At 43.9% G+C, this 23670-nt stretch overlaps 1 non-coding gene across 1 annotated transcript; it reads right to left on the reverse strand.

Annotated features, from left to right (window-relative positions):
- Window positions 1-21836: 21836 nt before the first annotated feature.
- Window positions 21837-21943, reverse strand: LOC123646719. The gene has a single exon (XR_006737981.1). It is a non-coding gene; the product is annotated as a U6 spliceosomal RNA (small nuclear RNA).
- Window positions 21944-23670: the final 1727 nt, after the last annotated feature.

Consider the following 23670-nt stretch of genomic DNA (forward strand, 5'->3'; position numbering starts at 1 on the left):
TCCAAGATGGTGACTTAAATGCTGTGTCCTCCAGGAGTGAGGAACGCTTCATCTTCATTTGGCAGAGGTGGAAGGGCAAAGAGAGGGCAAGAGAGAGAGAGCAAGTTCCCTCCATCAAACCCTTTATAATGACATAAATCTATTCATGAAGGCAGAACCCTAATGACCTAAACACCCCAATGAACCCCACCTACCAGCACTGATGTATTGGGGATTAGATTTTAACCCATCAATTTTGGAGGGGACATAAACATTCAAACAATAGCAATGTGTAACTGAAAGCAGCTCTGTTTTAATATGCAGAGTAGTTTCTGTTTTACAGATAAAATAATTTTTTTTTTTTTGAGACAGAGTCCCACTCTGTTACCCCGGCTAGAGTGCCGTGGCATCAGGCTAGCTCACAGCAACCTCACACTCCTGGGCTCAAGCAATCCTTCTGCCTCACCCTCCCAAGTAGCTGGGACTACAGTGATGCGCCACCATGCCTGGCTAATATTTTTCTATATATTTTTAGTTATCTGGTTAATTTCTTTCTATTTTTTAGTAGAGGCGGGGGTCTGACTCTTGCTCAGGCTGGTCTCTGAACTCCTGAGTTCAAATGATCCTCCCACCTCGGCCTCCCAGAGTGCTAGGATTACAGGCGTGAGCCACCGTTCCCGGCCATAAAATAATTTTTCTCTCTAAAAAGAGCTTGGAATGCTACAAATGTATTATAGTTTGTTGATTAAGAATTATATATATATATATATATATAAGGTCTCAAGAACAATTGCCTATTTAGCAATCAATTAAAAAAGATACAGCTACATATACATGCATATATGTTTTCAGAAGTGACCTAATGAAGCTTCGATTCATTAAAAAAAAAAAATTGTGAAGACTTTGTTTCTGAATATTTCGCCTGAATGTATTTCTGGAGTATTAACCAGAAAGATAGCTTGACAGTGTGAAAGACTGTATCTGATGTTGAAAATTTCATGAATTAAATTATTTTAAAATCAATTTTATGAAAAAAAGGATCCTGGTTTCATGAAGGCGTGGGTGGAGCAGAGCCCCAGCCAATCCGTGTTAGGCTGTGATATGAACAATGAATAAACCTTTATTATGTCAAGTCACCTAAAACTTGGGGTCATTTGCCACGATAGACTGGCTGATTATCACACAGTTATTACAAACCTGATAGAACTGTTGTCAAGATTAAAGAAAAATAATCTTACCTAACAGCAGAAGCTCAGGTTCTAGAAAGATGGATGTCAAACCAAAGAGGACTCTTTTTTTGATAAATGATTTAGTAATGAATCCTATTCTCTAAAATATTTATTCTAGACTAGAAAATTTTGTGTTAAATATTTGTCAAATTTCCTAAGGTGATTAAAGACACAATTGTGGTGATCCACTCAGAAACCCAGAGTTGGTATAAAGATTATTTGAAGCTGAAGATATTTGACATTCAACAGATGCAGAAAGAGGCTTCCTTGGGACTTCCCTTATCTGACTAAAAGTGGAAATGTCTGAGAAATGAAGACTGCCATAAATTTCCTGTTTGGGGTGGCTTCTACTCCCAGGGGAGAGACCAAGAGTAAACCTACCATAAATCCCCTCCCTGAGGGAGTTTTATGACCCTGAAAAAGACCACTGCTACCTGCATAAGCAAATATCACAAATTTTCTTATTTCCCATTTTTTCTCTTAAAAACATATTTTTCTTTCCCAGAGGAACCTATTTGTCCTCCCCACAGAAACCTTTTCTGCACTCCTCCTCCACTTTTCCCTACTGTTGGGTACACTATATAAGCCCTGAATTCTAAACACTCATTGGAGTTACTCACCACTGACACTCCTGTGTGTATGCACATTGCACATGTAAGTAAACTTTTTTTCATATTAATCTGTTTTTTGCTGGTCCCAATCAATGATCCTAAGAGAGTAGGGAAAACATTTTTTTCTTCTCTACATAATGAACCTAGAGATTTAATGTTTTACTAAAGTAAAATTTTAAAAAACTATGTGGCTTTTTTTCCTCTGTTATGATGAATATAGTTTGTACACAAGGCAAAATTAGGATGTCAGGGGCATAGTATATTTTATTCCATACAAGAATTTGGGGGTTTTTTTGTTTTTTTAGAGACAAGGTCTCACTCTCTTGCCCAGGCTGGATTGCAGTGGTGCAATCATAGCTCACTGAAACCTTGAACTCCCAGGCTCAAGCAATCCTCTTGCCTCAGGCTCCCAAGTAACTAGGACTACAGGCACACACCACCACACCTGGCTAATTTTTAAATTTTTTGTGGAGATTCAGTCTTGCTATGTTGCCCAGGCTGGTCTTGAACTCCTGGCCTCAAGCAATCCTCCTGTGCCTAAAAGTGCTGAGATTACAGGTATGAGCCAACATGCCTGGCTCCATACAAGAATTTGGAAAGCCATGCAGAAGATAATATTTGTGAAGAGAAATGTAAAATAGATTTAAAAATTAAAAATATCTAAAAAGAAAAAAAAGATAAGTAAATAAATAAAAGAATCTGGAAAGCCAGATGCCATAGTGAGACCTGGTCTCTTAAGAAAAAAAAAAGAATTTGGATTCCTGAAATAAAATGGAATAGCTGAAATTTTAAGTAAAATAAAATATAAAATTAGCCAGACATGGTAGCACACACCTGTAGTCCTAGCTACTTGGGTGGCTAAGGCAGGAGGAGGATCACTTGAGTCTGGGAATTGGAGGTTACAATGAACTGTGATCCTGCCACTGCACTACAGTTTGGGTGGCAGATTGAGACCCTGTCTCTTAAATAAAATAAATAAATAAATAAATGTAAAACATGTGATTTCAGTTGAAATGTATTACAGCTGAAGTGTGTTACAACTGAAAAGTCTTATATATTTTATGAATTGGTTCCAGTAAAACTCAAGAGTAAAACCACCATATTGTTTTTATTAATAATATAGAATTTTGAATGTTCTGGTTCATGTCTCAAGAGTACAATTTCTTTTAAGGAATGGTCCTGCAGACCAATGTGAGGCTTTGGAGGTTCCTTTCAGTCCCATGGTTTTCAAAGTTGTTTAGGCCTTCTAACAGTTTTTGAAAGCAGTAATGGGATTTATAAGCTTTTCCCAGAATTTCTAAAAGTTTACTAGGGATTGTGGTATAGATGAAAGTGTATGGACTTTCAGTATAATTACTGTGGGTTCTTTAGCCACTGTCCTATATCAAGGACAGTCCTATATCAAGGACAGTCACTTCACCTCAATTCCTCATCTGTAAATGGTGTTACAGCCAGATGCAGTGAAGTGCACCTATGGTCCCAGCTGCTCAGAAGGCTGAAGTGAGAGAATCAGTGGAGCCCAGGAGTTCGATGCTGTCGTGTGCTATGATTGCACTGTGAATAGCCACTTCACTCTAGCCTGGAAAACATAGACCCTGTCTCTAAAAAAAATAAAAATAAAAAAAAGTCAGAAATACTCAACTCTCAACCGAGGTGTCTGTCAATGGGTGAGTGAACAAAGAAAATGTGGTATACATACACATTCAGCCTTATAAAAAGAGGAAAACCCTATCATTTGCAACAAAATGGATGAACCTGGAGGACATTATGCTAACTGAAATAAGCCAGGCATAGAAAGACAAATACTGCATGATCTCACCTCTATGTAGAATCTAAAAAAGTTATGGACACAACTTAGAATGAGAGAGTGGAAAAAATAAAGTTAAATTTGGGCCGGGCGTGGTGGCTCATGCCTGTAATCCTAGCACTCTGGGAGGCCAAGGCAGGTGGATCGTTTGAGCTCAGAAGTTCAAAACCAAACTGAGCAAGAGCGAGACCCCATCTCTACTAAAAAATAAAAAGAAATTAGCTGGACTACTAAAAATATATGGAAAAAATTAGCCGGGCATGGTGGCGCATGCTTGTAGTCACAGCTACTTGGGAGGCTGAGGCAGTAGGATTGGTTGAGCCCAGGAGTTTGAGGTTGCTGTGAGCTAGGCTGACGCCACGGCAGTCTAGCCAGGGTGACAGAGTGGGACTCTGCCTCAAAAAAAAAAAAAGAAAGAAAGAAAGTTAAATTTGTATAAAGAGTGGACTTTTCATTTGAAATGGGTTGTTTCGAACAAAAAAAAAAAAAAAAGGAAAAAAAAAAAGTGGACTGATGGTTACCAGAGGCTGGAGGGGAGGGAGGGAATGGGGAGTTGATCAAAGGGTACAAAGTTGCAGATAGGAAAATGGGGTTTGAGATCTATTGCCCAGCAGGGTGACTATAGTCAATAATGATGCAGTCTGTATTTCAAAATAACTAAGTAAATTTCAAATATTTCACCATAAAAAATGATAGGTGAGCAAAACGATGGATATGTTAATTAGCTTGATTTAATCATTCCACATTGTATACATCTAATAAAACATCATATTGTACCCCATAAATGCATACAATTATCATTTGTGAATCAAAAATAATATATATATTTTTTGAACCAGAGTCTTGTTCTGTTGCCTAGGTTGGAATGCAGTGACTTGATCATAGCTCACTGCAACCTCAAACGCCTGGCTCAAGTGATCCTCCTATTTCAGCTGGCAAAGTAGCTGGGACTGCAGGCGAGTGCCACCATGCCTGGCTAATTTTTCTTATTTTTTGTGGAGACATAGTCTCACTATGTTACCCAGGCTGCTCTCAAACTCCTGTCCTCAAGAGATTCTCCAGCCTTGGCCTCTCAAAGAGCTGGGATTATAGGCACGAGCCACTGTGCCCGGCCAAAAATAATATCAATTAAAAAAAGAAAAACTCAATGGATTGTAATAAGGCTTAAATTAGGTAATGATTGTAAAGAGTCTAGCACATTGAAAATACAGAATGAGTGATTTTTCTCTCCTTTACCCTTTGTCCAACAAAAACTATAGGTTTTTACCGACAATAAGGATGGACAGGATAACTTAAGTATATTTTTAATTGCTATTTTGTCTATTTATTTTGGGATCATTTCTTTTAGAAATATTGACCTGAGGATCCAAAGTCCTGTTTTGACAGTATTATATGTATGTGATTAAAACAATATAAAAAACGTAATTCTTTTCTAAAATTGTGTTTCAAAACTTTTGGTAGTCAAATTGTCTTAAAATCTGGTACATAACAATAAAACATCAATAAAAACAGTGCTTGGGATAAAAAGCTCAGGATTAGTATGGCAGGACATATTCCCCCCCCCAAAAAAAAAACACTAGATGGCACCATTTAGACAAGATTTTTTGAGTCACTGACCCATTTTTCCCTCCTGACAAAATGCAAGCCAAGTTCTTTCTGAATGTGGAAACTTTCTTCCCCTGATGACCCCCTCCCCAGGACCCTGCTTCCCTAGGGAAGCTCCCACTGGCCCATCAGGGTAGCAGTTGAGATATGAAAGTTACCAGGAACTAAACTAGAAAATGAAGCACCTGTAGAGGCTTCTGGGGAGAGAAGATTAAATAAAAAACAGAAAAACAAAACAAAAAATCTAACCAGCAATTCTGTCTATTATGTCATATTTTCCTTTTAAAAGAACAAACAAAAATATTGCATCTTTGTGGTGGTGGAACGTGGAGAGAAGGCAATCTTTCTGCATCAATTCCAAAGACCTCATTAGTTCATCGACAAGTTCTTTCAGCCTTTGCTTTCTTTTCTTCTTTTTTAAAAATCTCTACTTCCTGCTTATTTTTCTTTCATTCTCACCTTCAATAAGTATTTACTAAGTGTTTATAGTGTACAGCTTAGTACATGTGTCAGTCTGTGGCTAAGGGTGGGAAGTTAGAAAATACATTTGGACAAGGTCAGCCCTCTACCCTTCAGACTGCTGCAGTCTCTCTTGTGGGGGAAATAAGAAGCTATATAACTGTCACAGTGTAAGGTACGATTTCTGACATGCTCATGTTTTGGTGGCACAGCACAAATGAAATCTTATCCAGAGGCATTTTGCCATCTTATATTGGCATAAGCAGGGAAAGGAGAAAAACTAATTTGAGTGTGTAGGGAAGAAAATATAGTATCTTTTCCTGGCCTATCACAAGGTTCACAGCTATGACTGCTTTAGCAAAAGACATGGAAGGCAGAGGCAGGAGAATTGCTTGAGCCCAGGCGTTTGAGACCAACCTAGGCAATAGTGAGACCTCATCTCAAAAACAAACAAAAAAAAAAAAGTAAGAGAAAAGCATACACATTTATTTAAAGTGAGCTTTACATGATGAGGAGCCTTTATAAGAAATGAAAACCCAAAGAAATAGAAAAATTTGTGTATTTTTATCCTTGGGCTTGATGAAAAGTGGACAGCCATGCAAAAGTATGATTAAACAAAGCGGGTATGATCCAATGGTAACAAACAAGGGTAGGGGAGGGATTTAGCAAGGCCTGTTCATTCAGATTCTTCTTGTCATCCTTGTGTGACATTCCTTCCTTCCTGGTATAGGGCAGGACACTTGTCATATGAGGGTCTTCAGGGAAGAAGGAAGAGAGAACGTCAGAAAATGACCTTGCTAGGTTTTATGGCCTGCTTCAGAGAAGGGTGAGGGAGAGGTGAGAGTGGCCTTCCTGCTTCTGCTGTTTTCTCAATTTCCAAGGTGCCATATTTTGAAGAAGTGTTTTACATATTTTACAGTATGACAAGCAGCATAATGGCTGCTTTACAAAGCCTGTATTGTATTAGGTAGTTTTTACTCATTTTTGAGATCATGAATCTGCATTTTACGAAGACTGACTAAAGGCCCAAAGTCACACAATTAGAGGATGGCAGAATCTGGAATTTTTTGTTATTGTTTTGTTTTGGTAACAGAGTCTCACCCTCTAGCCCTGGCTAGAGTGTAGTGGCGTCATCATAGCTCACTGCAGACTCAAATTCCTGGGCTCAAGCGATCCTCCTGCCTCAGCCTCCCAAGTAGCTGGGACTTCAGGTGTGCACCGCCATGGCCAGCTAACTTTTCTATTTTTTGTAGAGACGGGGTCTCGCTCTTGCTCAGGCTGGTCTGGAACTCCTGAGCTCAAGCGATCCCCCTGCTTCGGCCTCCCAGAGTGCTAGGATCACAGGTGTGGGCCATCACACCCAGTTCAGAATCAGGAATTGAAAGTAGGTCTAACTGCCTCCTTAAGAAGCACCATGAGATGCTAATGTTCTTTGTTTTTATTTTTTTAATGGTTTATTTTTTCACAATATCAGACTCATAAGTGTTTGTTGTAGGATGCAGAGTTTTGATAGCCAGAACAGAAGGGGAATGCCCGTCTAGATGCAGCATGAGAACGGCAGCGGGCGGGGGGATAGAGGTGGGCAGGAACGGCTGGCATGCATCTGATAGCAGTGAGGGAGGGTGAAGGAAGCTAGTTGCTACATTCCCAGACCTAGCATTGCCTTTATTAAGGGGAATAAAAGAGAGGTCATTGAAAGCTGCAAGGAGAACAAAGCTCTGTTAATATACCTGACTTAGTTGAATTTTGAGGTTTTGCCACTTGACCTGAGGGCTCTGCCACAGCTGGGTTACTGTACTGTGCTTTCCTGCTGCCTCCTGAGTTTTGAATGCACCAACAGAGCTCACAGAGGCAAATATTGTAAGCCTTGCATCCATGTCTCACACATTTAAATAGTTTCTCTCATTTTATCACACACTTATTGAGCTCCTGCTATGCAGCTGACATTAAGCTATAAGTTGGGAGAGCAAGATGAATCAAATCAGGCCTTGCTTTATATCTTGTTTGGGCTCTGTCTTCAAAATTCCTGTTAAATTTTGAACGCCTTGATGGCAGAGACTATGTTAGTATAGTCTAAAAACATAGACTTTGTTGTCAAGAAAAGACTTGGACTTGAGTTTTCTCTAACCTTACTGTATCTTTGGGTACAGAGCAACTTTTGTGAGTCTCAGTTTTCTAATCAGTACAATGGGAGTAATACTTAAACTTTCCTGTTGGGATGATTTTGAGTATTTAATAAGTCACAGCTTCTGGTGCTCAAAACAGTGCCTTGTATACAGTAAGCTCCCAATATATTGTAGCAAACAAGAGGGAAGGGGCAGAGCCAGAACTGGCTCTTATTATCAAAGGAGCACAGGCTTACAGACAGCAACTTGGTGATAACATAGCCTCATGAGGTTTGGAGTGGTTCAGTAAAATATGTACGCCCTAATGTCCTAAACATAGGCTGCCCAACTTAAGATACCGTCAGAATCATCCCTCGTGTCTCTGGAATGTGTCCAGTTCTCTGCACACTGTGATAGTTCATTAATGCCCAATCCCTAGGGACCTTGAGTTTCTGACACTATCAAACAGCCTTCTTCCAAATTGAGTTGATTGACATAGAAAAAGAGGAACATGTGCTCTGAATAAAGAGTCATTAAGTAATTGCCAATGAAAATGTTACATTAGCAATTCCCTCAGGAAATAAATGAAATCAAGCTATGCTGATACGGAAATTGTAAATAAAAATGAAAACTATGATCTGCAGTATGCAGAGTCCTGACGATACCCGTCTTCAGGCCAGAGACAAATAAGGTTACAGCGTTAGTAAGGATCACAAGGAGCAAGTTTGAGGATTTGAGTGAACACATCAAAGGACTCACATCCAGCCCCACAATACTTGGAGGGAAGCAGAGCCAAAGACAGATCTGCTTAGGATCTCTTCGAACCTCAATCATGAAATGCTTTTGCCTCAAAACTCTTCACCTAAAACTGGAAGTGAATCCTACCCCCAGAACAAGGTCACTTTAAGAGATCAGAGAACCCTGAGGACACCATGGCTGAATGCCAGAGAAGACTAATTTCCTAATGGTTCTGTCAAACCAGATACCCTGTGAAATTCATTACTCAAGCTTGAGCTGAACATGGCTGTTGGTAATGACAGACCTGGTTCCATCCCCAATCATAGCCCACTACAACCATGGACTCCTGGGCTCAAGTGTTCCTCCTGCCTTGGCCTCCAAGTAGCTAGGTCTACAGGCACGCACCACCACGCCCAGCTAATTTTTCTTACTTTTTGTAGAGCCGGGATCTTGCTATGTTGCCCAGGCTGGTCTTGAACTCCTGATCTCAAGCAATCCTCCTGCCTCGGCCTTCCCGAGTGCAAGGATTACAGGCGTGAACCACCTGGCCCGGACTGACGATGTGTTTTAACAACAGATATTTTCTGTCTCTAGTTTAGGACTGTAAAAAATTAAAAATAAAATAAAATCTGGCCAGGCACGGGTGGCTCACCCCTGTAATCTTAGCACTTCGGGAGGCTGAGGCAAGAGGGTCCCCTGAGCCCAGGAGTTTGAGGTTGCAGTGAGCTATGATGACGTCATTGCACTCCACCTGGGCAACAGAGCGAGACTCTGTCTTAATAAATAAGTAAATAAAAATTAAAAAAAATAAAAATCGGGGTCAAGTCCGTTTACATTTTACATACTCTTAAGGAACAAGGCAGATCCCGTACAGGTGGAGGTCGTCTTTGAGCTTAGCCTGGGGAGATGTAAGGGCTAACGGGCAGAAAGTAGAGGCATAGGCCCGGAAACCCTTTCTTAACGGAGGCGGAGGACGTCGCCGTTGCCGTAAACACGAGAATGAACTCGTGGAACGCGGAGGGCGCCCGGCGCGCCAAAGCGAGCCCAAACCGAGAGGTGACAGGTACCAGGCCTCACAACGCGTCACGCGCACGCGCGCCCCCCATGCCAGCTCCGGCTCTCCCGAGAGTTCCTAGTGGGGGACCGAGTTTCCCGGCGCGCCGCCCCGCCTGTGGCAGCCTTCCTCCCACCTTTTGGGTGACGATCGCGATAGTTGCAGTAGATGAAGGCGAACTCCTCCTGGACCACCTTCGCCCCCAGAACCCGAGAAAGGCAGACAGCCGCAGTGTGTCTCCGCACCCAGGAGGAAGAAGAGGTGGAGAATCCCGGCGGCAGTTGCGTGCTGCGCATGCGCCAAATAAGCGGCACTGGACAGGTGGAGAGGATGAGCCCCGAAGGCGCAGTCCCCACGGAGCCTGCCGTGCTCACGCGCAAAGTCGCGCGCGACGCGGCAGTGACAGGACCCGTTCCGTGGGGAGCGGTGGGCGACTTTTGTAGCATTTAGTGAGTCACGTGAGCCTCTGAGAGACTCCAGGCAGGTTCCGTTCCCTCCAGGGACACCTAAACTGGAGCGCTGTCCTCCCGCATCTTTTTGCTCCGCAGGTTTGGGGACGTCCGCCTTAGCTCTTCGTCATAGAAGAAAAAGATGTTTACGCAGGCGGAAAAAGCAGGTGCATGGGGCGCTGTCCCGTAGCCCACACGGTTTCGCTCAGGCCTGTGGCTGGAGACCTCTGCAGTCCCCTTCCCCAAGTGGAGAAGTCGTAGGAGGGACTTCTCTTACCTCGTCCAGGGGAGCAGAACGTCTAAATAGTAACAAATGGAAAGAGTAGACCGAAATCTTACCACAAAAAAGACTCCAGGCCACCATGGCTTCCCTGGCACGTTCAAACAGATGTACAAGGAAAACAATTCCAATCTTAATCAAATACTTTCAGGAAAAAAAGCGGGGACAGACATGAAAGTAGAGAACATGGCCGGGCGGGGTGGCTCACGCTTGTAATCCTAGCACTCCGAAAGGCCCAGGCGGGAGGATCCCTTAAGGTCAGGAGTTCGAGACCAGCCTGGGCAATATAGTAAGACCCTCGTCTCTACAAAAAATAGAAAAAAATAGCTGGGCATTGTGGTGTGCGCCTGTAGTCTCGGCTGCTGGGGAGGCTGAGGCCCAGGAGTTTGAGGTTGCTGTGAGCTAGGCTGATGCCAGGGCACTCGGGACTCGATTCGGGACAACAGAGTGAGACTTCGTCTCAAAAAAAGAAAGAAAGAGAACACTTGTAAACCTTTTATGAGGCTTAGCATGCCACTCATAGGGAAACCTAACAAGAACAGAAAATTGAAGGAAAATTGTGTGCCAGGTTTGGTGATGAATGTAGATGAAAAAAATCTGTAAGCAAAATAGTGGCGATATCTACTATTGTATAAAAGAACTACTTTATGAGCAAGTGAAGTGGTGGTTTTGTTTTGGTGTGTGGTTTTTTATTTTTTTCTTTTTTAGACAGGGTTTTGCTCTGTTGCCCAGGGTAGAGTACAGTAGTGTCATGTAGCTCACTGTACCCTCAAACTCCTGGACTCAAGCATAGTGACAGCGGCTGCCACGTAGGCCTCACTAGCCACATGGCGGGCATGGCACACACAGACCCCCGCATGGTGGGCAGCGCACCACTCAGCGGCAGGCGGTGCTTGGAGCCATTCTCCCCCCCCCCCAACACACACACACACACCCGCCCTCGGGAAGCTCAGGTGCTCTGCAGCAGCGAGAGCCAGCTGCTGCGCGCCCTTCTCCCACACAATGGGTGGTGGCTTCCCCGAGACCATGCATTTGGGCTCGGCCTCTGCACCACTTACTACCCACACAGGCCACGGAAAGCCTAGGAAGCACGAGGGAGGGGGGCTGCCCTGATCCCCCAGCCACCTTCATCGTGGTGGCCGCAGAAGGCCCGCAGCGGCGTGGGGGGAGGACTGGCAGCGGGTGCGCTGAGGTCGGGAGCAGCAGCAATTCCCGACCGGGATCTGCGTCTGGGCAAGGCACGCGGACCTCCCGCAGGGGCTACATCCACGGAAGCTTGGAGCGGGGCTGAGCCCGCCTTTTCCCGTGGATCACCCCAGCTGCAGCGGGCACCGGGGCAGATCTGTCGTGCACATGCCTGGCAGGGGCTGTGGGTTTGTGGGTGCTCCCTCCCTGCCCGCACTTTCTCCCTCGCCAAGTAGTGGCAAGCCAGTTCCTGCTCCCGCCAGGGAATCTAAGACAAAGTATTGTGACTATCTCATCCACTGCCAGTAGAGGTCTCTGGTGCACCATTAACTTTATCCCAGACCTCTATGCAATCAATCGTGCAGGTGGGATCTCGTCCTATTTACCTGACCTTTGGCAACATAATTCCAGTTGTAAAACAGTATAATAATTCAAGGTTTTATTCAACAGTCACTTCTGCTCACACTCCAGCAGGTACATTGGATTACAATACCATCATTCTCTTTGAAACATAGACTTTATAGCTATAAGTTTGGCCATTCAGCCAAAATTTTTCCCAAGGGACTTTTAGATGGAGCTTCCTTATGTTGCAACAAAACTCACAAATAACAAACACAGACACCACATTGAATTCCCAACACAAAATGCCAGGACCTATCAAGCAAATGGGAATACAAAGGGGACAAATGCCATCCTAAATGGTGCCTCCAATGGTGTTTCACAAATGGTCCGGCTACATGGCTCCAAATAAATGCCCTGCCACAGGGCCAGAAGGTTCAAAACCCTCCCCAAATGGTGACATAGTCCCACCGTTCCCTGGGAACCCCAAATGAGGTCCAAATTCAAATCAGTTTCCCTAGTTCCAATCAATCTCTTGACTTCCACTTCCAAATGGCACCTCCAAACAAATAACCCAGAGGAAGGTCTGAAACCCTGCCCCCCAATGGGTGGAATCAGGGTCTCAGCATGCACGCCACGGAACTTACTCAAATGGCTGAAGCTGTCACCACGATTCACAAATCTGTTTCCTTCTCCTCAACAAGTCTCAGATTGGTCAGAGCAGTGTCCAATTCAGGGAAGGAGAGATGGCAGCTCCTCAGAGCTAAACAGGCTCCAGCAGCTGCTGGGAGAATCCCTTTCTCTCTTTACCCGAAAAAGGTGATGCTCCTACCCATGCCTTGTCCGGGGGCTGCTCCTTGTCTCTCCAGCAGTGGCAGGGTGCAATTCCACCAGGAAGCTGATGGGCCCACCCAGGGACACCAAATTCTGTTACCAAAAGGTTGGCACTTGTCACCAAGACCACATCAGAAGAATGAGGACAAGTAGTTGAGGAAAAGGAAAGAGAGATTTATTATTAATAATTTGTCTGCAAATGAGAAAAAATGGCAGACTCCCATCTTAAAGTACCAATTTCTAATCATAAGCATAAATACAAGGCTTTTTTTTTATGTTTATTTTTTTGAGACAGTCTCACTGTGTTGCCTGGGCTAGAGTACCCTGGCGTCAGCCTAGCTCACAGCAACCTCAAACTCCTGGGCTCAAGCAATCCTCCTGCCTCAGCCTCCTGAGTAGCTGGGACTACAGGCATGTGCCACCATGCCTGGCTGATTTTTTTTTTCTATATATATTTTTAGCTGTCCATATAATTTCTTTCTATTTTTAGTAGAGACGGAATCTCACTCTTGCTCAGGCTGGTCTCGAACTCCTGTGCTCAAATGATCATGCCCGCCTCGGCCTCCCAGAGTGCTAGGATTACGGGCGGGCGTGAGCCACCCCACCTGGCCAATACAGGGCTTTTAAAGGGAGGTTTCAGCTTCAGGCAATTGCTATACTGTCCCAGCTCAGGTGGAGACAATCTTGTGACCTCTGCCCCGACCTCCACCTGCCTGGACCTAGTCCTCCACCCAGACAGTTCCACTGAGACATATCCTATAGTACAAAGAACAAAGGACATTCCCCTGCCCCTCATGACCACTGGCCTGAGGCAGGGATGCAGGTTTTAATTCCCAAAAGAGTGGGGGAGGTTTTAGAGAGACATTTCTACTGTTTTTTAATCCATCTCCGGACTAAGGGATATCACAGGCTTTTAACAGAGGGGCCATGTCCATACCACCAGGCCCGGCTAATTTTTTTCTATTTTTAGTCGAGACTGGGTCTCGCTTTGTCAGGCTCCTCTCGAACTCCTTGTCTCAAGTGAACCTCCTGCCTTGGGTTCCCGAAGTGCTGGAATTACAGGCATCAGCCACCACACACAGTCAAAATATGGCCCTTTGACATGTCGAACTGAAGAAGAAGCCTCAAGTTCTCTCTGACCTTCCCCCATTCCTCCCTGCCCCCACTGTCCTTGTGTCTCTCCCAAAGCACAGGATGAAGTTATTCTCTGAAGTCCGTTATCTGCCTAAAGTTCAGACCCATCAAAGAAGAGAACAATCACCTCTGCTCCTTTCCCTGAGTTTACATTAACTGAACTCATATCACAGGAAGAAACACTGAAGTCTGTCAACACACCTAGACAGACTTTTGTCACAAACCATTGGCTGCTCTGTGGGCCCAGCAGACTTTGTCTCAGGACACTGTGTTCTTCATGCATTGAATTCCTGTAAAAATCATTTACTGCACCCCCTAAAAATCATCTCCATGTCCCCAACTCCCTTCCCCTAAGAAGAGAGATGTACCCTAATGCATGGAGGGGTAATCACTCTGTAATTCTCCCCATGTGCAAGTTAATAAATTTATATTCCATTTCTCTCATTAATATGCATTTTCTGAGCTGATTTTTCAGTGAAATTTTAGAGGGCAAAGGGCAAGTTTTTTGCTTGGCCCCTACACCTCCTGGGGTCTGGCCCTCACCACTGTCACCAGCATCCCCTTTGTGACCCAGACACTCTCCTTCCTTTGGATTTAGCTCTATGTATTAATAGTTCCAGCCTCTGAGGCCAAACTACAGTGCCTCCTCTACCCTGATTAGATAAAATTGTGTTCCCAGGTTAATAGCTACCCGTTATTGAACATCCACTCTGTGCCATGTACTTTTCTCTGCATGGAAGGTATCTTATCTCATTTAATCCTTCTAACAACTTAGAGGAAGATGCATTATCACTGGTCATATCTAAAGATGAGGAAGTGTGGAAAGAAGAGGGACAAGGAATTTAAGTTCACAGTTCCTGTATTGGCAGATCTGAGGTTCCAACACTGATCCACCCCACTGCACAACCCCAACTTCACAGGGTACTGAGTCAGGTTTAGTCTCTGCTTCACCTCAGAGTCTTACCTCTGCCTGTGTTTGCAAGCCCGTCTGGAAACATTACTTGGATTTCTGATAGTTTGCTTTGCTTAACCATTTAGCTTGTGCTGTGGTTTGAATGTGTGCCCCAAAGTTCATGTGTTGCAAAGTTATTTTTTCCTTTTTTTTTCTTTGAAATCTTTGCAACCAATGTGTTGCAAAGTTAATCCCCAATTTAACAGGGTTGAGAGGTGAGAATTTTAAAAGTTCATTACATCATGAAGGCTGTGCCCTCCAGTAATGGATTAATACCATTACTGAGGGAGTGGGCTATCTTAGCAGTGGGTTTCTGATAAAATAATGAGTTGGGTTTGAGCTCAGGAGTTCAAGACCAGCCTGAGCAAGAGTGAGACCCTGTCTCTGCTAAAAATAGAAAGAAATTATATGAACAACTAAATATATATGTGTGTGTGTATATATATATATATATATATATATATATATATTTTTTTTTTTTTTTTTTTTTTTTTTTTTTTTGAGACAGAGTCTCACTCTGTTGCCCGGGCTAGAGTGCCGTGGTGTCAGCCTAGCTCACGGCAACCTCAAACTCCTGGGCTCAAGCAATCCTACTGCCCTCAGCCTCCAGAGTAGCTGGGACTACAGGCATGAGCCACTATGCCCGGCTAATTTTTTCTGTATATTTTTAGTTGTCTGGTTAATTTCTTTCTATTTTTTAGTAGAGACAGGGTCTCTCCCTTGCTCAGGCTGGTCTCGAACTCCTAACCTCAAGCGATCCTCTCGCCTCGGCCTCCCAGAGTGCTAGGATTACAGGCATGAGCCACCGCGCCTGGCCAACTAAAAATATATAGAGAAAAAATTAGCCGGGCATGGTGGCACATGCCTGTAGTCCCAGCTACTTGGGAGGCTGAGCCAGGAGGATAGCTTGAGCACAGGAGTTTGAGGTTGCAGTTAACTATGATGATGCCACTGCATGCTCTAGCCAGGTGACAGAGGGGAAGCACTGAGTCAGTCTTCAAATAAGTAGGGTGCATCTGATTTTTTGAAGTGAGCACTAGATGGCAGCATTCAGCTGGGATATTCTGTAGCAGACCAAACGGGCTTTTCCCCTTACCCAACCCCATGAAAAAACAGAAGCCAAGCGATCCTCTGGATTGTCCCAGTTGGAATCGCAACTGAGGGACCCTATTTGGGGATGTGATTGCCAGAGGCTAAACTGAAAGAACTGCACTCAGTAGAGGAGGGGAATGATAGTAAAAGTTTATGTAATATTTACTTATGGCAGACACTCACTGTCTAAGCACTTTTACACATGGTAAAACAAAGAATAAATAAATTAACAACACTCCAACCCACAAGTCCCCTTCTGACATATATATGTATACACACACACCGACACACACACACACACACACACACATATATTTTTCTACTTAGAGAAAATAAACAGAAGGTGATTTTTATCCTTATTGTGGTGGAATGGCAGGTGAATTTTTTTCAATCTCTTGTATGTATTTTTTCCTTATTTTTCTTCCTTCCTTCTGTTATTACTTTTATTCATGCTTTCTACAAGTACTTCTTAAGTACATAATGTGTTCAAGATACTAAGTGTGTTAGTTTGGGGCCAAGGGTGGGAAGGTAAAATTATTCATATGTTTGTAGGGAAGGAAAAATAATTTTGTCTCTACACTTCATAGCTCTTAATTCGGACAGAGACTCCTGTGGAAAAGAAAAGGCCGATTAACAAGAGACAAACAGAAGTTTAATAGCATGTATACCTCATATATATATATGGGAGATACCCATGTGAGTAAATCTCAGAGGTGGCTCTGAATTCATGCTTAAATATCATAGTCCCCTGAAACAAAGAAAGAAGGGGAAGGGTGTGGGGAAGGCCGGTAATGGGAAAATGGGAAGTAATCAGGAAAAGCACCTTAAACAAGGGTAAGTAAGGCTTGTGCTATGCAGATTTAAGCAGTTGCCTTTTTTCTTTCTTCTCCTTCCTTTCCTTTCCTTTCCTTTCCTTTCCTTTCCTTTCCTTTCCTTTCCTTTCCTTTCCTTTCCTTTCCTTTCCTTTTTCCTTTCCTTTCGACAGAGTCCCGCTCTGCCGCTCTGTTACTCTGGCTAGAGTGCTGTGGCTGGCATCAGCCTAGCTCACAGCAACCTCAAACCCCGGGGCTCAAGTGATCCTCCTGTCTCAGTCTCCTGAGTAGCTGGGACTACAGGCATGCGCCACCATGCCCGGCTAATTTTTTCTATATATTTTTAGTTGTCCAGCTAATTTCTTTTTATTTATTTATTTATTTTTTATTTTTTTATATTCTTTTTTGTTTCTTTTTATAATTACACGATCAGGAAGGAGAAGCTAATTTCTTTCTTTCTTTTTTTTTTTTTTGGAGACAGAGTCTTGCTCTTTTGCCCTGGCTAGAGTGCTGTGGCATCAGCCTAGCTCACAGCAACCTCAAACTCCTGGGCTCAAGCGATCCTCCTGCCTCAGCCTCCTGAGTAGCTAGGACTACAGGCATGTGCCACCATGCCCGGCTAATTTTTTCTATTTTTAGTTGTTTGGCTAATTTTTTCTTTCTATTTTTAGTAGAGATGTGGTCTCACTCTTGCTCAGGCTGGTCTGGAAATCCTGAGCTCAAGCAATCCTCCCACCTCGGCCTCCCAGAGTGCTAGGATTACAGGCATGAGCCACCAAGCCTGGCCCCACAGTGTCACTTTCTAAGCTTTCAGTTACCCACGGTCAGCTCAGGTACAAAAATATGTACAGTACAATAAGATATTTTGAGAGCGAGATCACATTCCCATAACTTTTACTACAGCGTAGTGGTATAATTGTTCTATTTTATTATTAGTTTTTGCTAATCTCTTGTAGTACCTAATTTATAAATTAAACTTCATCATAAATATGCAAGTATAGAAAAAAACATAGCATATAAAGAGTTTGGTACTATCTGAGGTTTTAGGTATCCACTGGGGGTCTTGGAACATATCCCTTGTAGATAAGGTGGGCTACCATAGCTCATTAGAAGAGTTTATCATTTGACCCAGCAACTTGCTCTGGGTCAGGTCTTATTTGTGTTTTCTCTGTTGCCTCCTGCATGCTGATCTTATCTAGAAACTCACAGAGGTGATGGACATTCAGTTCCTGGTTCCCTACACCTGAATAGTTTTGCTTGTTCATTCAAACACATACTTTTTTACTCTGGAGCCAGAGATATGCCAAGCACTAGGCTGTGAGGTGTGTGCAAACGTAGATTTTATTGGGTCCCTGTCTCAGGTCCTTCCCTCCAAATCCCTGTCAAATTGGCAGTTAGGACACTAGGGGACATACTGGTCACTCCCTTTGTATTTTCTTGAACATACATAATTCATACCTAAAGCATGAACTTTAGAGTCAGACAGACCTAGGTTCGATGAAATGGAGCAAGAGAACCATGAAAATCCCAGCAGTACAGCCCAGATTTTGAAGAAGCAAGTGCTCAGGTTGACAGCAACACTGCAGTGCCGATTTTCTCAGTCTCTATGTGATTCTGCACATGGTAATAAATATGTGGGCCCAGCCTCAGGCTGCTGAAGCCCCTAAAAGCACATGGTCTCTGCTCGTATGTGTGGAAGGATTGTCTTTAGCCTCTGACTAGAGTCTAACCCCTCCTGGGCTTGAGCTTCTTTGACCCTCTAACAGTCTGCTTTCCTGCTGGGTTGATTAACAGAGAGGAGATAGAAGAGTGTCAGTGGTTTGTAGGAAGATTGCATGCCCCTGATAAGGGAGTTCTTATGTAAATGGCAAGTAAACCATTCCAGGAACTAGACACTGCAGGGAGAGAATGAAATCTGGCCACACTGAGGTGGAGATTTTAATTAAAAAGGGAAAATACGATCCTTATTGTGTAGGCTCCTGGTCATCCTTGCTCTCGGGTCAGAGGCTAACACCATGTTTCTGCGTAGGGCAGTGTGTGGGGGTGGGGAGAGCAGACTTTGGAGACTGAGTTGGTTCCTCTTCCTGTTGTTCCTCCAAGCAAAGAGGGAGAGATCCCAGGCCAGGCCCAGTTCTCCAACCCTGCTTCTGCCCTGGGAACCCATTTCCTAGAACTGTAGGAGAATCCTAATCCTGGGATGAGGTCAGAGGGAATCTGAGAATGACTGATCGGATGTCAAGGAGATGGAATGCCATGATGGCTTGGCCCACTAACATTCTAAGTGGGATGTCAATGCCCAGGGCTGAGATGGACATGTATAATAGCTTTGGCAATCACTGACCTAGTTCTGGTTCCAAATACTTCATCCCCAGCTGTAGGTTTTGACCCACCCCAGACTCTGAGGTTAATCCAGTAATCTGGTCTCTAAGCAGGGGAAATACTTAGAAGCTTAGTTTTCCTTCTTAGCCTGGGATGGGGTTTGGGGTAGGAGCAATCCACTTGGACCTTATTTTTTGGTTCCAATAACTGAGATTTTGCCTGGAATAAAGGTCCTGCCTTGTACCATGGTTTTAGCAATGGGCACTCTATATCATGTAAGGCTCCTGTCACCCAAATGATCTGCAGCTCCAACTGGGTTTTTTTTTTTTTTTTTGAGACAGAGTCTCGCTCTATTGCCCGGGCTAGAGTGAGTGCCGTGGCATCAGCCTAGCTCACAGCAACCTCAGACTCCTGGGCTCAAGCGATCCTACTACTGCCTCAGCCTCCCTAGTAGCTGGGACTACAGGCATGTGCCACCATGCCCGGTTAATTTTTTTTTGTATATATATTTTTAGTTGGCCAGATAATTTCTTTCTATTTTTAGTAGAGACGGGGTCTCACTCTTGCTCAGGCTGGTCTCGAACTCCTGACCTCGAGCGATCCACCCGCCTCGGCCTCCCAGAGCTAGGATTACAGGCGTGAGCCACCGCGCCCGGCCTCCAACTGGGTTTTCATTACTCCAATGTCTCCACAGGCTCTTCAGGCCCGTCTGCAGGAGGCCCCACTGTCACCACCACCAGCCAGTCCCCGCCTAACAAAGTTAGGTGTTTTCATCTTGTGTGTGTGAAGGGGACCAGAATATGCCACCCCAAAAAATGCCTCTTTGGCACATGCGTTATTTTGAGCTAAAGGCCATTGAGAACCAGCAGTGGCAAGAAAAGTTCTAAAAGCAGGGCACATGATTTCCTTTTTTAAAGGAAATTTACATTTATAAATGAAATTGCCATTGTAAAATTTGTCTCCCTCTTCCTACAGGGAAAAGGAAGACTCTAACAACTCTTAGCAATCGGAAAGGCACTGGCTTAAGTCTGTATAACAAACCTTACTAAACAATCTTTGTTTACTATACTTCCTTGATTAGCTTCCCATTTCTTGCCTCCCTCTCCCAGAAGCCCCAAAACTCCTTTTCTTTTGTTTAGTCTGAGATGTTTTATCAGCCCAAGTTTTGTTGTTGTTGTTGTTTGGGTTTTGGGAGGTTTTTTTTGGTTTTGTTTGTTTGTTTGTAGAGACTGGGTCTCCGTCTTGCCTCTTGTTCAGGGTGGTCTTGAACTCTTGGCCTCAAGCAATCTTCCCACCTCCCCAAAGTGCTAGGATTACAGGCCTGAGCCACGGCACTGGGCCAGCCCAAGTTTTAACCAGACCTTTAGGTTACTCATCTGGCTGTTCCTATGTATATATGCAAGATGCACGTGTTAATGGACTTCTGTTTTTCTCTTGCTAATCTTTTGCCAGTCTATTTTACAAAGCCCCAGCTGGAGAACCTAAGATGGGTAAAGGAAAAAAAAAATGTTTTCCTCCCCTATATGTGTTTCATCTTGACTCTACTCAGCCTTTTTTCTGTTCATTTTTTTGTGAGGACTGTGTTTGGGCTCCAACCTTTCCAAACGTATGGATGAACTCTTCATCTTCTTGCAGTGCCTCTATATCCAATGTACTCACTTTCCAAAGCGTGTAGAGGAGGTTCTATGTGCTATTCCAGAGGTCATTTTTTAGAGATAAAGGGATTTGAGAGAAAACACCCATGGCTTATTTGCTCTTTTCACAAGCTGGCCTCAAAGTGAACTTTGTAATTGACTCTATGATACCTGTTGGTGTAAAACTCTGGCCGGGGAGTGCTGGATTCCATCATCGTGGCCAGCACTGCCCAGGAAACCCCATGTGGAAAGGCTTCAGACAAGGTGACCCACATAAACATATTGCCCAGTACCACCATGGTCAGGGGCTGCCCATTTTGAAAACCTTCTCTTGCGGCTGTTCCCTTGGGCTGCTGTGGGATTTTCATCTCTTCTTAAATCCCCAGCCATGGTAAGCAGGTGGTTGGCATGTGCTGCGTGTCTCCCTCATCACTCACTCTTTCACCCTACACAGATAGGCTGGGACCTGGGGCAATTGCTTTCTCAGAGGTCACAGGGGTCTCCTAGACACACACTCCATTAACATTTTCTGTTTCCTTTCCCTCTAACCTCGCTGGGGCTTCTGGTCATGGTGCCCCCATCCATTTATGACATTTTCTCCTCTATGGTCTCTAGGACACTATGCTATCCTGTCTCTTCTCTGTCAAAGACTTCTCAAGAAAAGATTCAAGCAAAGACTTCTCTTTGCTTCCTCCAGGGGCTTTGCTCTCTCTCCTCAAATATAGGTGACCCTTGAGGTTTGGTTGGATCCTTTCCCAGAGAGCTTGCCTGGACACTGTGTACTTTTTTTTTTTTTTTTTTTTTTGAGACAGAGTCTCACTCTGTTGCCCGGGCTAGAGTGCTGTGGCATCAGCCTAGCTCACAGCAACCTCAAACTCCTGGGCTTAAGTGATCCTACTGCCTCAGCCTCCCGAGTAGCTGGGACTACAGACATGCGCCACCATGCCCGGCTAATTTTTTTCTATATATATTTTAGTTGGCCAGATAATTTCTTTCTATTTTGAGTAGAGACGGGGTCTCACTCTTGCTCAGGCTGGTCTCGAACTCCTGACCTCGAGCCATCCACCCGCCTCAGCCTCCCAGAGTGCTAGGATTACAGGCGTGAACCACCACGCCCGGCCTCTGGGGCAATTCTCAACTTTGGGCAGGTGGCAGGGCCAGCAGGAGTCATGGGACACCCCACTTAAGCAACACTTTGGAGTTCCTTTTGATTTTTTTTTTTAATATGGAACACTTCACAAATTTGTGTGTCATCCTTGGGCAGGGGCCATGCTAATCTTCTCTGTATCGTTCCAATTTTAGTATAGGTGCTGCTGAAACAAGCAACCTTTTGATATTTTTTTAAACATTTATTTCATGGGTGCTTTGATTTCTGGTGCTTTCAGGGAATGTTTGTTCTTTTAATTTTCCCTTGAGGAGTAGAACAAGGTGGGTTGTGGCAGGTGTGTAAATGGTTCTTTGTGGAAACCTGAGTGAAAGGGTGCCCTGGTGGTGGCTTATTCCCAATGGTTCAACCCGCTAGCATTGGTGCTCAGGGCAGACTTTGAGTGGCCCGCTACTGATCAGCATCTTGCAGGAGGACTTTGCCGAGGTTTTACATCTGGCTCAATACCTAGGTGACTTGGCATCAAATCAGCTTTGAGGCTGCTCATCCATTATATTTAATATAAAGTCATGTATTAGGGTCTAGGAGGTGGCAAAAGTACCCAAATATCCTAGGAGGTTTCCTTGACATCTGTTATATTGTACCTAACCTTACTCTGAATTGATCATACTCTCAGATCTTTTGAATGATAAGGCTTTGGACATTTTGGATCCTCTAGGCATTTATGACAAGATTTCAGCCCAGTGAATGAGCAAAGAGGTCTTGTTCCTGTTGCATCATGTTGATTTACCCAAGTTAGGACATTGTGATGAAAGCAAATAAAAATAGCAGTCTCTTTAAATATTTGGGTTAGAATAACACTTTGGTGTTAGAAGAAGAAGGGAGCCAGGTGGGTGGCCCACGCATGTAATCCTAGCACTCTGGGAGGCTGAGGCAGGAGGATGGCTTGAGCCCGGGAGTTTGAGGTTGCTGTGAGCTAGGCTGACGCCACAGCACTCTAGCCCGGGCAACAGAGCAAGATTCTGTCTCCAGAAAAAAAAAGAAAAGTTAATAATACTGGCATTCACTTAGAATCTTCCTCTAGGTAACTCACACTCTTTTAGGAACACTCATAGAAAAAAAGAGTAAAGGCGGCAGAGATTGTAGGGCTTTTGATCTAGATGCTAAAACCTAGCTCCCAATCCTCCTTCCTAGCTTTGTGACCTTAGGCCAGTCACTTTACTTCTCTGGGATTCCTTAATGTGTGTGAAAGTACTGGGCACACAGTAGGCCCTCTATAAATGTTAGTTTCTTTCTGTCTATGATAGGAATCTTCAAGGAAACACATGTGCAACTCAAGAAAGGGAGATTTGATTAAGAGTCTTTCCCTGTTCAGTGCTATAAGAGATGAAAAATAATTTACTCTCTACACTTCATAGTTCTTAGTTGGATCTCTGTAACAAAAGGCAGATTAATAAGAGAAAAACGAACAGACCTGTTTGGTTTTGTTTATTTATGTATATCTTATGTATATAACCAGGGGAAAATGAGTAAATCTCTCACAGTAAATCTTACAGAGGTGGCTTGAATTCAGGCTTAAATACTTGAGACAAAGACAGAAGGGTGTGGGTATAGTTATGGAACAGGTGACCAGGAAACACCTTAAACAAGGGTAAGGTTTGTTATGCAGATTTCAGTTGATGCTTTCTCCATTGATTAAGAGTTTCTAATGGTTTACGGTCATCCTTTCCTTTATGGCACTCTTTCTTTTGGCGGGGCAGGGTATGGAGTTTCACTCTGTTGCCCAGGCTAGAGTGCCAGTAGCACCAGCCTTGCTCACAGCCACCTCAAACTCCTGGGCTCAAGCAATCCTCCTGCCTCAGCCTCCCGAGTAGCTGGGACTACAGGCATGCGCCACCATGCCCAGCTAATTTTTTCTATATATTTTTAGTTGTCCAGCTAATTTCTT

Source organism: Lemur catta, chromosome 10 (genome assembly GCF_020740605.2).
Source record: "Lemur catta isolate mLemCat1 chromosome 10, mLemCat1.pri, whole genome shotgun sequence".
Classification (NCBI taxonomy): Eukaryota; Metazoa; Chordata; class Mammalia; order Primates; family Lemuridae; genus Lemur; species Lemur catta.